This window comes from Triticum urartu, chromosome 5A (genome assembly GCF_056163025.1).
Source record: "Triticum urartu cultivar PI428250 chromosome 5A, HENAU_Tu73, whole genome shotgun sequence".
Classification (NCBI taxonomy): Eukaryota; Viridiplantae; Streptophyta; class Magnoliopsida; order Poales; family Poaceae; genus Triticum; species Triticum urartu.
The window spans coordinates 284,120,331-284,135,302 of NC_141877.1; positions in this window are offsets into that span (position 1 = coordinate 284,120,331).

Genomic DNA, 14,972 nt, shown 5'->3' on the forward strand with positions numbered 1-14,972 from the left:
ATTTCATTTTTCTTGAGAGGATGATCAGGAAAAGCATTAAGTAATTGGAGAAGCCTCCCCCAAGTTTGTGGGAGACTCTCTTCTTTAATTTGCACAAAATTATATATTTCCCTTAAAGCAGCTTGTTTCTTATGAGGGAGGAAATATTTAGCAGAGAAGTAGTAAATCATACCCTGGGGACTACGCACACAACCAGGATCAAGAGAATTAAACCATATCTTAGCATCACCCTTTAATGAGAATGGAAATAATTTAAGGATATAATAGTAGCGAGTTTTCTCATCATTAGTGAACATGGTAGCTATATCATTTAATTTAGTAAGATGTGCCACAACAGTTTCAGATTCATAGCCATAAAAAGGATCAGATTCAACCAAAGTAATTATCTCAGGATCGACAGAGAAATCATAATCCTTATCAGTAATAAAGATAGGTGAAGTAGCATAAGCAGGATCATATTTCATTCTAGCATTCAGAGATTTTTCTTTCAGCTTAGCTAATAGTTTCTTAAGATCACTTCTATCATTGCAGGCAAGAAAGTCTCTAGCAGTTTCTTCATCCATAACATAACCCTTAGGCACAACAGGCAATTCATATCTAGGGGGAGAATCTTCATCATCACTTTCATCAATATTATCAGTTTCAATAATTTCATTCTCTCTAGCCCTAGCAAGTTGTTCATCAAGAAATTCACCAAGTGGCATAGTAGTATCAAGCATAGAAGTAGTTTCATCATAAGTATCATGCATAGTAGAAGTGGCATCATCAATAACATGCGGCATATCAGAATCAATAACATGTGTAGGTGTCGCAAGTTTACTCAAAACAGAAGGTGAATCAAGTGCAGAGCTAGATGGCAGTGTTGGGGAACGTAGTAATTTCAAAAAAATTCCTACGCACATGCAAGATCATGGTGATGCATAGCAACGAGAGGGGAGAGTGTGATCTACGTACCCTTGTAGATCAACAACGGAAGCGTTAGCACAACATGGTTGATGTAGTCGTACGTCTTCACGGCCCGACCGATCAAGCACCGAAACTATGGCACCTCTGAGTTCTAGCACACGTTCAGCTCGATGACGATCCCCGGACTCCGATCCAGCAAAGTGTCGGGGAAGAGTTCCGTCAGCACGACGGCGTGGTGACGATCTTGATGTTCTACCGTCGCAGGGCTTCGCCTAAGCACCGCTACAATATTATCGAGGACTATGGTGGAAGGTGGCACCGCACACGGCTAAGAATATGATCATGTGGATCAACTTGTGTGTCTAGGGGTGCTCCCTGCCTCCGTATATAAAGGATCAAAGGGGGGGTGCGGCCGGCCAGGAGAGGGCACGCCAGGAGGAGTCCTACTCCCTCCGGGAGTAGGATTCCCCCCTTTCCTAGTTGGAATAGGATTCGGGAGGGGGGAAAGAGGAGAGAGAGGAGGAAGGGGGGCGCCGGCCCCCTCTCCTTGTCCTATTCAGACTAGGGGGGAGGGGCGCGCGGCCCAGCCCTGGCCACCTCTCCTCTCTTCCACTAAGGCCCACTAAGGCCCATATACCTCCCGGGGGGTTCCGGTTGTTGGAAATATGCCCTAGAGGCAATAATAAAAGCATTATTATTATATTTCCTTGTTCATGATAATTGTCTTTATTCATGCTATAATTGTGTTATCTGGAAATCGTAATACATGTGTGAATAATAGACACCAACATGTCCCTAGTAAGCCTCTAGTTGACTAGCTCGTTGATCAACAGATAGTCATGGTTTCCTGACTATGGACATTGGATGTCATTGATAACGAGATCACATCGTTAGGAGAATGATGTGATGGACAAGACCCAATCCTGAACATAGCATAAGATCGTATAGTTCGTTTGCTAGAGTTTTCCAATGTCAAGTATCTTTTCCTTAGACCATGAGATCGTGTAACTCTCGGATACCGTAGGAGTTCTTTGGGTGTGCCAAACGTCACAACGTAACTGGGTGACTATAAAGGTATACTACGGGTATCTCCGAAAGTGTCTGTTGGGTTGACACGGATCAAGACTGGGATTTGTCACTCCGTATGACGGAGAGGTATCACTGGGCCCACTCGGTAATGCATCATCATAATGAGCTCAAAGTGACAAAGTGTCTGGTCACGGGATCATGCATTACGGTACGAGTAAAGTGACTTGCCGGTAACGAGATTGAACGAGGTATTGGGATACCGACGATCGAATCTCGGGCAAGTAACATATCGATTGACAAAGGGAATTGTATACGGGGTTGCTTGAATCCTCGACATCGTGGTTCATCCGATGAGATCATCGTGGAGTATGTGGGAGCCAACATGGGTATCCAGATCCCGTTGTTGGTTATTGACCGGAGAGTCGTCTCGGTCATGTCTACATGTCTCCCGAACCCGTAGGGTCTACACACTTAAGGTTCGGTGACGCTAGGGTTGTAGGGATATGTATATGCAGTAACCCGAATGTTGTTCGGAGTCCCGGATGAGATCCCGGACGTCACGAGGAGTTCCGGAATGGTCCGGAGGTAAAGAATTATATATAGGAAGTGCTGTTTCGGCCATCGGGACAAGTTTCGGGGTCACCGGTATTGTACCGGGACCACCGGAAGGGTCCCGGGGGTCCACCGGGTGGGGCCACCTGCCCCGGGGGGCCACATGGGCTGTAGGGGGTGCGCCTTGGCCTATATGGGCCAAGGGCACCAGCCCCAAGGGGCCCATGCGCCTAGGGTTTCCAAAGGGGAAGAGTCCCACAAGTGGAAGGCACCCCTAGGTGCCTTGGGGGGGAGGGAAACCTCCCTTGGCCGCCGCCCCCCTAGGAGATTGGATATCCTAGGTCCGGTGCCCCCCCCTAGGCCCTCCTATATATAGTGGGGAAGGAGGGCTTTTTCATCCATGCCTTTGGTTGCCTCCTTCTCCCTCTCCAACACCTCCTCCTCCTCCATAGCGCTTGGCGAAGCCCTGACGGAGTACTGCAACTCCATCACCACCACGCCGTCGTGCTGCTGCTGGAGCCATCTTCCTCAACCTCTCCTTCCCTCTTGCTGGATCAAGAAGAAGGAGACGTTACGCTGACCGTACGTGTGTTGAACGCGGAGGTGTCGTCCGTTCGGTGCTAGGATCTCCGGTGATTTGGATCACGTCGTGTTCGACTACCTCATCCCCGTTCTTTGAACGCATCCGCTCGTGATCTACAAAGGTATGTAGATGCAATCCGATCACTCGTTGCTAGATGAACTCCTAGATGGATCTTGGTGAAACCGTAGTAAATTTTTGTTTTCTGCAAACGTTCCCCAACACCGGTAACCTCCCGGTACTCCGGTAAAATCCCGATTTCATCCGGAACACTTCTGATATCCAAATATAGGCTTCCAATATATCAATCTTTATGTCTCGACCATTTCGAGACTCCTCATCATGTCCGTGATCACATCCGGGACTCCGAACAAACTTCGGTACATCAAAATGCATAAACTCATAATATAACTGTCATCAAAACCTTAAGCGTGCGGACCCTACGGGTTCGAGAACAATGTAGACATGACCGAGACATGTCTCCGGTGAATAACCAATAGCGGAACCTGGATGCTCATATTGGCTCCTACATATTCTACGAAGATCTTTTATCGGTCAGACCGCATAACAACATAAGTTGTTCCCTTTGTCATCGGTTTGTTACTTGCCTGAGATTCGATCGTCGGTATCTCAATACCTAGTTCAATCTCGTTACCGACAAGTCTCTTTACTCGTTCCGTAATGCATCATCTCACAACTAACTCATTAGTTGCAATGCTTGCAAGGCTTATGTGATGTGCATTACCGAGAGGGCCCAGAGATACCTCTCCGACAATCGGAGTGACAAATCCTAATCTCGAAATACGCCAACCCTACATGTACCTTTGGAGACACCTGTAGAGCACCTTTATAATCACTCAATTACGTTGTGACGTTTGGTAGCACACAAAGTGTTCCTCTGGCAAACGGGAGTTGCATAATCTCATAGTCATAGGAACATGTATAAGTCATGAAGAAAGCAATAGCAACATACTAAACAATCGGGTGCTAAGCTAATGGAATGGGTCATGTCAATCAGATCATTCACCTAATGATGTGATCCCGTTAATTAAATAACAACTCTTTGTCCATGGTTAGGAAACATAACCATCTTTGATTAACGAGCTAGTCTAGTAGAGGCATACTAGTGACACTCTGTTTGTCTATGTATTCACACATGTATTATGTTTCCGGTTAATACAATTCTAGCATGAATAATAAACATTTATCATGATATAAGGAAATAAATAATAACTTTATTATTGCCTCTAGGGCATATTTCCTTCAGTCTCCCACTTGCACTAGAGTCAATAATCTAGATTACACAGTAATGATTCTAACACCCATGGAGCCTTGGTGCTGATCATGTTTTGCTCGTGGAAGAGGCTTAGTCAACGGGTCTGCTACATTCAGATCCGTATGTATCTGGAAAATCTCTATGTCTCCCACCTGGACTAGATCCCGGATGGAATTGAAGCGTCTCTTGATGTGCTTGGTTCTCTTGTGAAATCTAGATTCCTTTGCCAAGGCAATTGCACCAGTATTGTCACAAAAGATTTTCATTGGACCCGATGCACTAGGTATGACACCTAGATCGGATATGAACTCCTTCATCCAGACTCCTTCATTCGCTGCTTCCGAAGCAGCTATGTATTCCGCTTCACACGTAGATCCCGCCACGATGCTTTGTTTAGAACTGCACCAACTAACAGCTCCACCGTTTAATGTAAATACGTATCCGGTTTGCGATTTAGAATCGTCCGGATCAGTGTCAAAGCTTGCATCGACGTAACCACTTACGATTAGCTCTTTGTCACCTCCATAAACGAGAAACATATCCTTAGTCCTTTTCAGGTATTTCAGGATGTTCTTGACCGCTGTCCAGTGATCCACTCCTGGATTACTTTGGTACCTCCCTGCTAGACTTATAGCAAGGCACACATCAGGTCTGGTACACAGCATTGCATACATGATAGAGCCTATGGCTGAAGCATAGGGAACATCTTTCATTTTCTCTCTATCTTCTGCAATGGTCGGGCATTGAGTCTGACTCAACTTCACACCTTGTAACACAGGCAAGAACCCTTTCTCTGCTTGATCCATTTTGAACTTCTTCAAAACTTTGTCAAGGTATGTGCTTTGTGAAAGTCCAATTAAGCGTCTTGATCTATCTCTATAGATCTTAATGCCTAATATGTAAGCAGCTTCACCGAGGTCTTTCATTGAAAAACTTTTATTCAAGTATCCCTTTATGCTATCCAGAAATTCTATATCATTTCCAATTAGTAATATGTCATCCACATATAATATCAGAAATGCTACAGAGCTCCCACTCACTTTCTTGTAAATACAGGCTTCTCCAAAAGTCTGTATAAAACCAAATGCTTTGATCACACTATCAAAGTGTTTATTCCAACTCCGAGAAGCTTGCACCAGTCCATAAATGGATCGCTGGAGCTTGCACACTTTGTTAGCTCCCTTTGGATCGATAAAACCTTCTGGTTGCATCATATACAACTCTTCTTCCAGAAATTCATTCAGGAATGCAGTTTTGACATCCATCTGCCAAATTTCATAATCATAAAATGCAGCGATTGCTAACATGATTCGGACAGACTTAAGCATCGCTACGGGTGAGAATGTCTCACCGTAGTCAATCCCTTGAACTTGCCGAAAACCTTTTGCGACAAGTCGAGCTTTGTAGACAGTAATATTACCGTCAGCGTCAGTCTTCTTCTTGAAGATCCATTTATTCTCAATTGCTTGCCGATCATTGGGCAAGTCAACCAAAGTCCATACTTTGTTCTCATACATGGATCCCATCTCAGATTTCATGGCTTCAAGCCATTTTGCGGAATCTGGGCTCACCATCGCTTCTTCATAGTTCGTAGGTTCATCATGATCTAGTAGCATGACTTCCAGAACAGGGTTACCGTACCACTCTGGTGCGGATCTCACTCTGGTTGATCTACGAGGTTCAGTAGTATCTTGTTCTGAAGTTTCATGATCATCATCATTAGCTTCCTCACTAATTGGTGTAGTTGTCACAGAAACAGGTTTCTGTGATGTACTACTTTCCAATAAGGGAGTAGGTACAGTTACCTTGTCAAGTTCTACTTTCCTCCCACTCACTTCTTTCGAGAGAAACTCCTTCTCCAGAAAGTTTCCGAATTTAGCAACAAAAGTCTTGCCTCCGGATCTGTGATAGAAGGTGTATCCAATAGTTTCCTTTGGATATCCTATGAAGACACATTTCTCCGATTTGGGTTCGAGCTTATCAGGTTGAAGCTTTTTCACATAAGCATCGCAGCCCCAAACTTTCAGAAACGACAACTTTGGTTTCTTGCCAAACCACAGTTCATAAGGCGTTGTCTCAATGGATTTTGATGGTGCCCTATTTAACGTGAATGCGGCCGTCTCTAGAGCGTATCCCCAAAATGATAGTGGTAAATCAGTAAGATGCATCATAGATCGTACCATATCTAGTAAAGTACGATTACGACGTTCGGACACACCATTACGCTGTGGTGTTCCGGGTGGCGTGAGTTGCGAAACTATTCCACATTGTTTCAAATGTACACCAAACTCGTAACTCAAATATTCTCCTCCACGATCAGATCGTAGGAATTTTATTTTCTTATTACGATGATTTTCAACTTCACTCTGAAATTCTTTGAACTTTTCAAACGTTTCAGACTTGTGTTTCATTAAGTAGATATACCCATATCTGCTTAAGTCATCTGTGAAGGTGAGAAAATAACGATATCCGCCACGAGCCTCAACATTCATCGGACCACATACATCTGTATGTATGATTTCTAACAAATCTATTGCTCTCTCCATAGTACCGGAGAATGGTGTTTTTGTCATCTTACCCATAAGGCATGGTTCGCAAGTACCAAGTGATTCATAATCAAGTGGTTCCAAAAGCCCATTAGTATGGAGTTTCTTCATGCGCTTTATACCGATATGACCTAAACGGCAGTGCCACAAATAAGTTGCACTATCATTATCAACTCTGCATCTTTTGGTTTCAACACTATGAATATGTGTGTCACTACTATCGAGATTTAATAAGAATAGACCACTCTTTAAGGGTGCATGACCATAAAAGATATTACTCATGTAAATAGAACAACCATTATTTTCTGATTTAAATGAATAACCGTCTCGCATCAAACAAGATCCAGATATAATGTTCATGCTTAACGCTGGCACCAAATAACAATTATTTAGGTCTAATATTAATCCGGAAGGTAGATGTAGAGGTAGCGTGCCGACTGCGATCACATCGACTTTGGAACCATTTCCCACGCGCATCGTCACCTCGTCCTTAGCCAATCTTCGCTTAATCCGTAGTCCTTGTTTCGAGTTGCAAATATTAGCAATAGAACTAGTATCAAATACCCAGGTGCTACTGCGAGCATTAGTAAGGTACACATCAATAACATGTATATCACATATACCTTTGTTCACCTTGCCATCCTTCTTATCCGCCAAATACTTGAGGCAGTTCCGCTTCCAGTGACCAGTCTGCTTGCAGTAGAAGCACTCAGTTTCAGGCTTAGGTCCAGGTTTAGGTTTCTTCTCTTGAGCAGCAACTTGCTTGCTGTTCTTTTTGAAGTTCCCCTTCTTCTTCCCTTTGCCCTTTTTCTTGAAACTAGTGGTCTTGTTGACCATCAACACTTGATGCTCCTTTTTGATTTCTACCTCCGCAGCTTTCAGCATTGCGAAGAGCTCGGGGATAGTCTTATTCATCCCTTGCATATTATAGTTCATCACGAAGCTCTTGTAGCTTGGTGGTAGTGATTGGAGAATTCTGTCAATGACGCAATCATCTGGAAGATTAACTCCCAATTGAATCAAGTGATTATTATACCCAGACATTTTGAGTATGTGCTCACTGACAGAACTGTTCTCCTCCATCTTGCAGCTATAGAACTTATTGGAGACTTCATATCTCTCAATCCGGGCATTTGCTTGAAATATTAACTTCAACTCCTGGAACATCTCATATGCTCCATGACGTTCAAAACGTCGTTGAAGTCCCGATTCTAAGCCGTAAAGCATGGCACACTGAACTATTGAGTAGTCATCAGCTTTGCTCTGCCAGACGTTCATAACATCTGGTGTTGCTCCGGCAGCAGGCCTGGCACCCAGCGGTGCTTCCAGGTCGTAATTCTTCTGTGCAGCAATGAGGATAATCCTCAAGTTACGGACCCAGTCCGTGTAATTGCTACCATCATATTTCAACTTTGCTTTCTCAAGGAACGCATTAAAATTCAACAGAACAACAGTACAGGCTATCTATCTACAATCAAACATGAATAAGCAAGATACTATCAGGTACTAAGTTCATGATAAATTTAGGTTCAATTAATCATATTACTTAAAGAACTCCCACTTAGATAGACATCCCTCTAGTCCTCTAAGTGATTACGTGATCCAAATCAACTAAACCATGTCCGATCATCACGTGAGATGGAGTAGTTTCATTGGTGAACATCGCTATGTTGATCATATCTACTATATGATTCACGCTCGACCTTTCGGTCTCCGTGTTCCGAGGCCATATCTGTATATGCTTGGCTCGTCAAGTATAACTTGAGTATTCCGCGTGTGCAACTGTTTTGCACCCGTTGTATTTGAACGTAGAGCCTGTCACACCCGATCATCACGTGGTGTCTCAGCACGAAGAACTTTCGCAACGGTGCATACTCAGGGAGAACACTTCTTGATAATTAGTGAGAGATCATCTTATAATGCTACCGTCAATCAAAGCAAGATAAGATGCATAAAAGATAAACATCACATGCAATCAATATAAGTGATATGATATGGCCATCATCATCTTGTGCTTGTGATCTCCATCTTCGAAGCACCATCGTGATCACCATCGTCACTGGTGCGACACCTTGATCTCCATCGCAGCATCGTTGTCGTCTCGCCAATCTTATGCTTCCACGACTATCGCTACCGCTTAGTGATAAAGTAAAGCATTACAGCGCGATTGCATTGCATACAATAAAGCGACAACCATATGGCTCCTGCCAGTTGCCGATAACTCGGTTACAAAACATGATCATCTCATACAATAAAGTTTAGCATCATGTCTTGACCATATCACATCACAACATGCCCTACAAAAACAAGTTAGACGTCCTCTACTTTGTTGTTGCATGTTTTACGTGGCTGCTACGGGCTTAAGCAAGAACCAATCTTACCTACGCATAAAAACCACAACGATAGTTTGTCAAGTTGGTGCTGTTTTAACCTTCGCAAGGACCGGGCGTAGCCACACTCGGTTCAACTAAAGTTGGAGAAACTGTCGCCCGCTAGCCACCTTTGTGCAAAGCACGTCGGGAGAACCGGTCTCGCGTAAGCGTACGCGTAATGTCGGTCCGGGCCGCTTCGTCCAACAATACCGCCGAACCAAAGTATGACATGCTGGTAAGCAGTATGACTTATATCGCCCACAACTCACTTGTGTTCTACTCGTGCATATAACATCAACATATAAAACCTAGGCTCGGATGCCATTGTTGGGGAACGTAGTAATTTCAAAAAAATTCCTACGCACACGCAAGATCATGGTGATGCATAGCAACGAGAGGGGAGAGTGTGATCTACGTACCCTTGTAGATCGACAACGGAAGCGTTAGCACAACGTGGTTGATGCAGTCGTACGTCTTCACAGCCCGACCGATCAAGCACCGAAACTACGGCACCTCCGAGTTCTAGCACACGTTCAGCTCGATGACGATCCCCAGACTCCGATCCAGCAAAGTGTCGGGGAAGAGTTCCGTCAGCACGACGGCGTGGTAACGATCTTGATGTTCTACCGTCACAGGGCTTCGCCTAAGCACCGCTACAATATTATCGAGGACTATGGTGGAAGGTGGCACCGCACACGGCTAAGAATATGATCATGTGGATCAACTTGTGTGTCTAGGGGTGCTCCCTGCCTCCGTATATAAAGGATCAAAGGGGGGGTGGTGCGGCCGGCCAGGAAAGGGCGCGCCAGGAGGAGTCCTACTCCCACCGGGAGTAGGATTCCCCCCCCCCTTTCCTAGTTGGAATAGGATTCAGGAGGGGGGACAAAGGAGAGAGAGAAGGAAGGGGGGCGCCGGCCCCCTCTCCTTGTCCTATTCGGACTAGGGGGGAGGGGCGCGCGGCCCAGCCCTGGCCACCTCTCCTCTCTTCCACTAAGGCCCATATACCTCCCGGGGGGTTCCGGTAACCTCCGGGTACTCCGATAAAATCCCGATTTCACCCGGAACACTTCCGATATCCAAATATAGGCTTCCAATATATCAATCTTTATGTCTCGACCATTTCGAGACTCCTCGTCATGTCCGTGATCACATCCGGGACTCCGAACAAACTTCGGTACATCAAAATGCATAAACTCATAATATAACTGTCATCAAAACCTTAAGCGTGCGGACCCTATGGGTTCGAGAACAATGTAGACATGACCAAGACATGTCTCCGGTCAATAACCAATAGCGGAACCTGGATGCTCATATTGGTTCCTACATATTCTACGAAGATCTTTTATCGGTCAGACCGCATAACAACATACGTTGTTCCCTTTGTCATCGGTATGTTAGTTGCCTGAGATTCGATCGTCGGTATCTCAATACCTAGTTCAATCTTGTTACCGGCAAGTCTCTTTACTCGTTCCGTAATGCATCATCTCACAACTAACTCATTAGTTGCAATGCTTGCAAGGCTTATGTGATGTGCATTACCGAGAGGGCCCAGAGATACCTCTCCGACAATCGGAGTGACAAATCCTAATCTCGAAAAACGCCAACCCTACATGTACCTTTGGAGACACCTGTAGAGCACCTTTATAATCACCCAGTTACGTTGTGACGTTTGGTAGCACACAAAGTGTTCCTCCGGCAAACGGGAGTTGCATAATCTCATAGTCATAGGAACATGTATAAGTCATGAAGAAAGCAATAGCAACATACCAAACGATCGGGTGCTAAGCTATGGAATGGGTCATGTCAATCAGATCATTCACCTAATCATGTGATCCCGTTAATTAAATAACAACTCTTTGTCCATGGTTAGGAAACATAACCATCTTTGATTAACGAGCTAGTCTAGTAGAGGCATACTAGTGACACTCTGTTTGTCTATGTATTCACACATGTATTATGTTTCCGGTTAATACAATTCTAGCATGAATAATAAACATTTATCATGATATAAGGAAATAAATAATAACTTTATTATTGCCTCTAGGGCATATTTCCTTCAGGCAGTTCCTTACCTCCCCTCGTAGTTGAGGGAAAAATCTTAGTTCTTTCGTCTTTCAAGTTCCTCATAGTGACCAGCAGATATAAATCCCAAGTGACTAAAGAATAGAGCTATGCTCCCCGGCAACGGCACCAGAAAATGGTCTTGATAACCCACAAGTATAAGGGATCGCAACAGTTTTCGACGGTAGAGTATTCAACCCAAATTTATTGATTCGACACAAGGGGAGCCAAAGAATATTCTCAAGTATTAGTAGTTGAGTTGTCAATTCAACCACACCTGGAAACTTAATATCTGCAGCAAAGTATTTAGTAGCAAGGTAATATGATAGTAGTGGTAACGGTAGCAAAAGTAATATTTTTGGTTTTATAGTGATTGTAACAGTAGCAGCGGAAAAGTAAATAAGCGAAGAACAATATATGAAAAGCTCGTAGGCAATGTATCGGTGATGGAGAATTATGTCGGATGCGATTATTCATGCACCAGTTATAACATAGGGTGACACAGAACTAGCTCCAATTCATCAATGTAATGTAGGCATGTATTCCGAATATAGTCATATGTGCTTATGGAAAAGAACTTGCATGCCATCTTTTGTCCTACCCTCCCATGGCAGCGGGGTCCTATTGGAAACTAAGGGATATTAAGGCCTCCTTTTAATAGAGTACCGGACCAAAGCATTAACACATAGTGAATACATGAACTCCTCAAACTACGGGCATCACCGGGAGTGGTCCCGATTATTGTCACTTCGGGGTTGCCGGATCATAACACATAGTAGGTGACTATAGACTTGCAGGATAGGATCAAGAACTCACATATATTCATGAAAACATAATAGGTTCAGATCTGAAATCATGGCACTCGGGCCCTAGTGACAAGCATTAAGCATAGCAAAGTCATAGCAACATCAATCTCAGAACATAATGGATACTAGGGATCAAAACCTAACAAAACTAACTCGATTACATGATAAATCTCATCCAACCCATCACCGTCCAGCAAGCCTACGATGGAATTACTCACGCACGGCGGTGAGCATCATGAAATTGGTGATGGAGGAAGGTTGATGATGACGATGGCGACAGATTCCCCTCTCCGGAGCCGCGAACGGACTCCAGATCAGCCCTCCCGAGAGAGTTTAGGGCTTGGCGGCGGCTCCGTATCGTAAAACGTGATGAATCCTTCTCCCTGATTTTTTTATCCCCGAACACGAATATATGGAGTTGGAGTTGAGGTCGGTGGAGCGTCAGGGGGCCCACGAGGCAGGGGGCGCGCCTAGGGGGTAGGCGCGCCCCCACCCTCGTGTATAGGGTATGGGTCCCTTGACGTGGATTCTTCTTCCAGTATTTTTTATATATTCCAAAAATAATCTCCGTTGATTTTAAGGTCATTCCGAGAACTTTTATTTCTGCACAAAAATAACACCATGGCAATTCTGCTGAAAACAGCGTCAGTCCGGGTTAGTTCCATTCAAATCATGCAAGTTAGAGTCCAAAACAAGGGCAAAAGTGTTTGGAAAAGTAGATACAACGAAGACATAGCAGTAAGCGATGGTGGTTGCGGAAAGCGGTGGTGATTTGCGGAAGACGCAAAGCGGGTTTGTTGGAGTGGTGGTGCGGAAGATGTAGTGGGTGGCTGATAATTTTCAGAGCAAAAATTTCAGTTTCGTCAGGAAACGTCAGACGACCGTAGGTGATCAGACAGAAGGGGGTTGAACGTCCAGGGTTCGGACGACCGGAGGTGGCCAGACGTCCGGAGCCTGTGCGATTTCGGGCTGCGGGATGAACTCTAGGGTTTGTGGTGAGGAAGAAGAATTGGGACAAAATTGGACGAATTTTGTGGATGAAATGGTTGGAAGGATGTGGAAAAACTAGATCTACCTGCAACACATCAGATCCATGGGTCAAATCCAACAAAACTTCATCACACCAACAAATCACAAAAAAATTGTGGCTATTTTTGTGGGTATTTTCGAAATTGGGACAAAATCAAGCAAAACAAGGTTAGAAAGTGGTGGTAGGGACTCCAAAAACGTGACCAACCTTGGCTCATGATACCAAGATGATGTAGGGTGGAACCCTAGGGGCCGACCTTTCACGATTTGGACGGGGATTCCCGAAGAACATGATGAACACACGAGGGAAAACACGAGGGGAAACGAGAGGAAACACTCAAATCAACGAGAAACGATCACACAAAGAGAGATACATGATTCAAATGCAACAAAGGGGGATACAAGGGTAATCAGTTCATCTCCTAGAAGGAGGTCTTGAATACACTAGGGGATCTTCCCTCAAGAGGGGGTCTTGAATCCACTTGGGGGATCTTCTTTTTTTAGAACGAAAGCTCAAGGAGAGCCTGACTTTGAATTAACAAAGCCATTAACCGGCCAGGATTACAACCACATCATTAAAAACTTGAACAAACAAAAAAACAGAAACACGACAAGATACAAGGGTGCTGGTAGGCAGCTCTCAAAACCTCACACACTACAGCTAGTAAGATAACACATGATAAGCACAAGCTGAAGCACGCAGAGGCCCTCGTCCACACAAGGATCACCAGGGAAGAAGAAATGGGGCTCCGGGAAGCGCTCGCTGTCGAGGATAGGATATGTCGGCACCAAACAACCAAGGCCCTGGAACAACATCACCATCCATTCCCACTGTCGAAGGAGGCCCCTGCCACCTCGGCTGGCTTGAAAGGCGCCGAACCATCGACATATGGGGTTGCTCACCCTAGAACATGGATGGAAGGATGCAACCAGAAGGCAACGAAGGAGTAGGAACAGAGCACACCCTACATGACTAATAAACTTCACCAGAAACACCGCATCACCACTGCCCACTAACGATCCCCTGGAGATGAGAAAGATGTCGGTCAGACAACAACAGGGTGTCCAAGGAGGAGGGAGCAACGAGGAGGCAGGACCAAGGCCGAGGAATGACGCCCCGGCTCTCACAACTCGCACTACTGTAGCCGCCGGAGGAGGGGAACCCGAACCCCTCCTGGCCAGAAGCCGCCGGACCAAACTGACACCAGTTGCACAGAGAGCACCAGAAGAAAACCAAACACCGTCGGGCCTACAAAGCTCCCACCGCCGCCACTGGGGACACGCTATCACAGCCGCCCGACAACCACCACACCACAGTGCCTACAATCCAAAAAGCATCCAAGGCGACGACTTTAAGAAGCAAATGGCGCCAAGAGCACCGCCGCCGCCCAACAAAGTTTGAGTTTTCACCCGGGAGGCTAGGGGAAGGGGAGGGTGGAGCAAAAGACCTGAATGGTGCCTCCAAGAAGGGGAGCGGCGTCCATGGACGTCACCGCCATGGATTTCTCCTGGTCAAGGCTCCACACCACCAACACCGCATCCAGCTCCAGGCACTGGAGAACCATGTCGACCCGGTCCAGATCTGAAGGGGTGGAGCACGCAAGGCAGCAGAAGGGGGAAGGGGCGGCCAGATCTGGAGCCGCAAGAGGCCAAAAGCCCCAATGCCGACGCCGCGGATCTCGTCCGCCGGAGAGCTTGCTGCCCGCGCAGCCAAGCCCACCGGACCACACCCGCGCCACCAACAGCCGAGGAGACGGTGGCGCCTCACTGAACGAGGCCGCTGTCCCAGATTTCGCCACCCCCCACTAGCGAAAC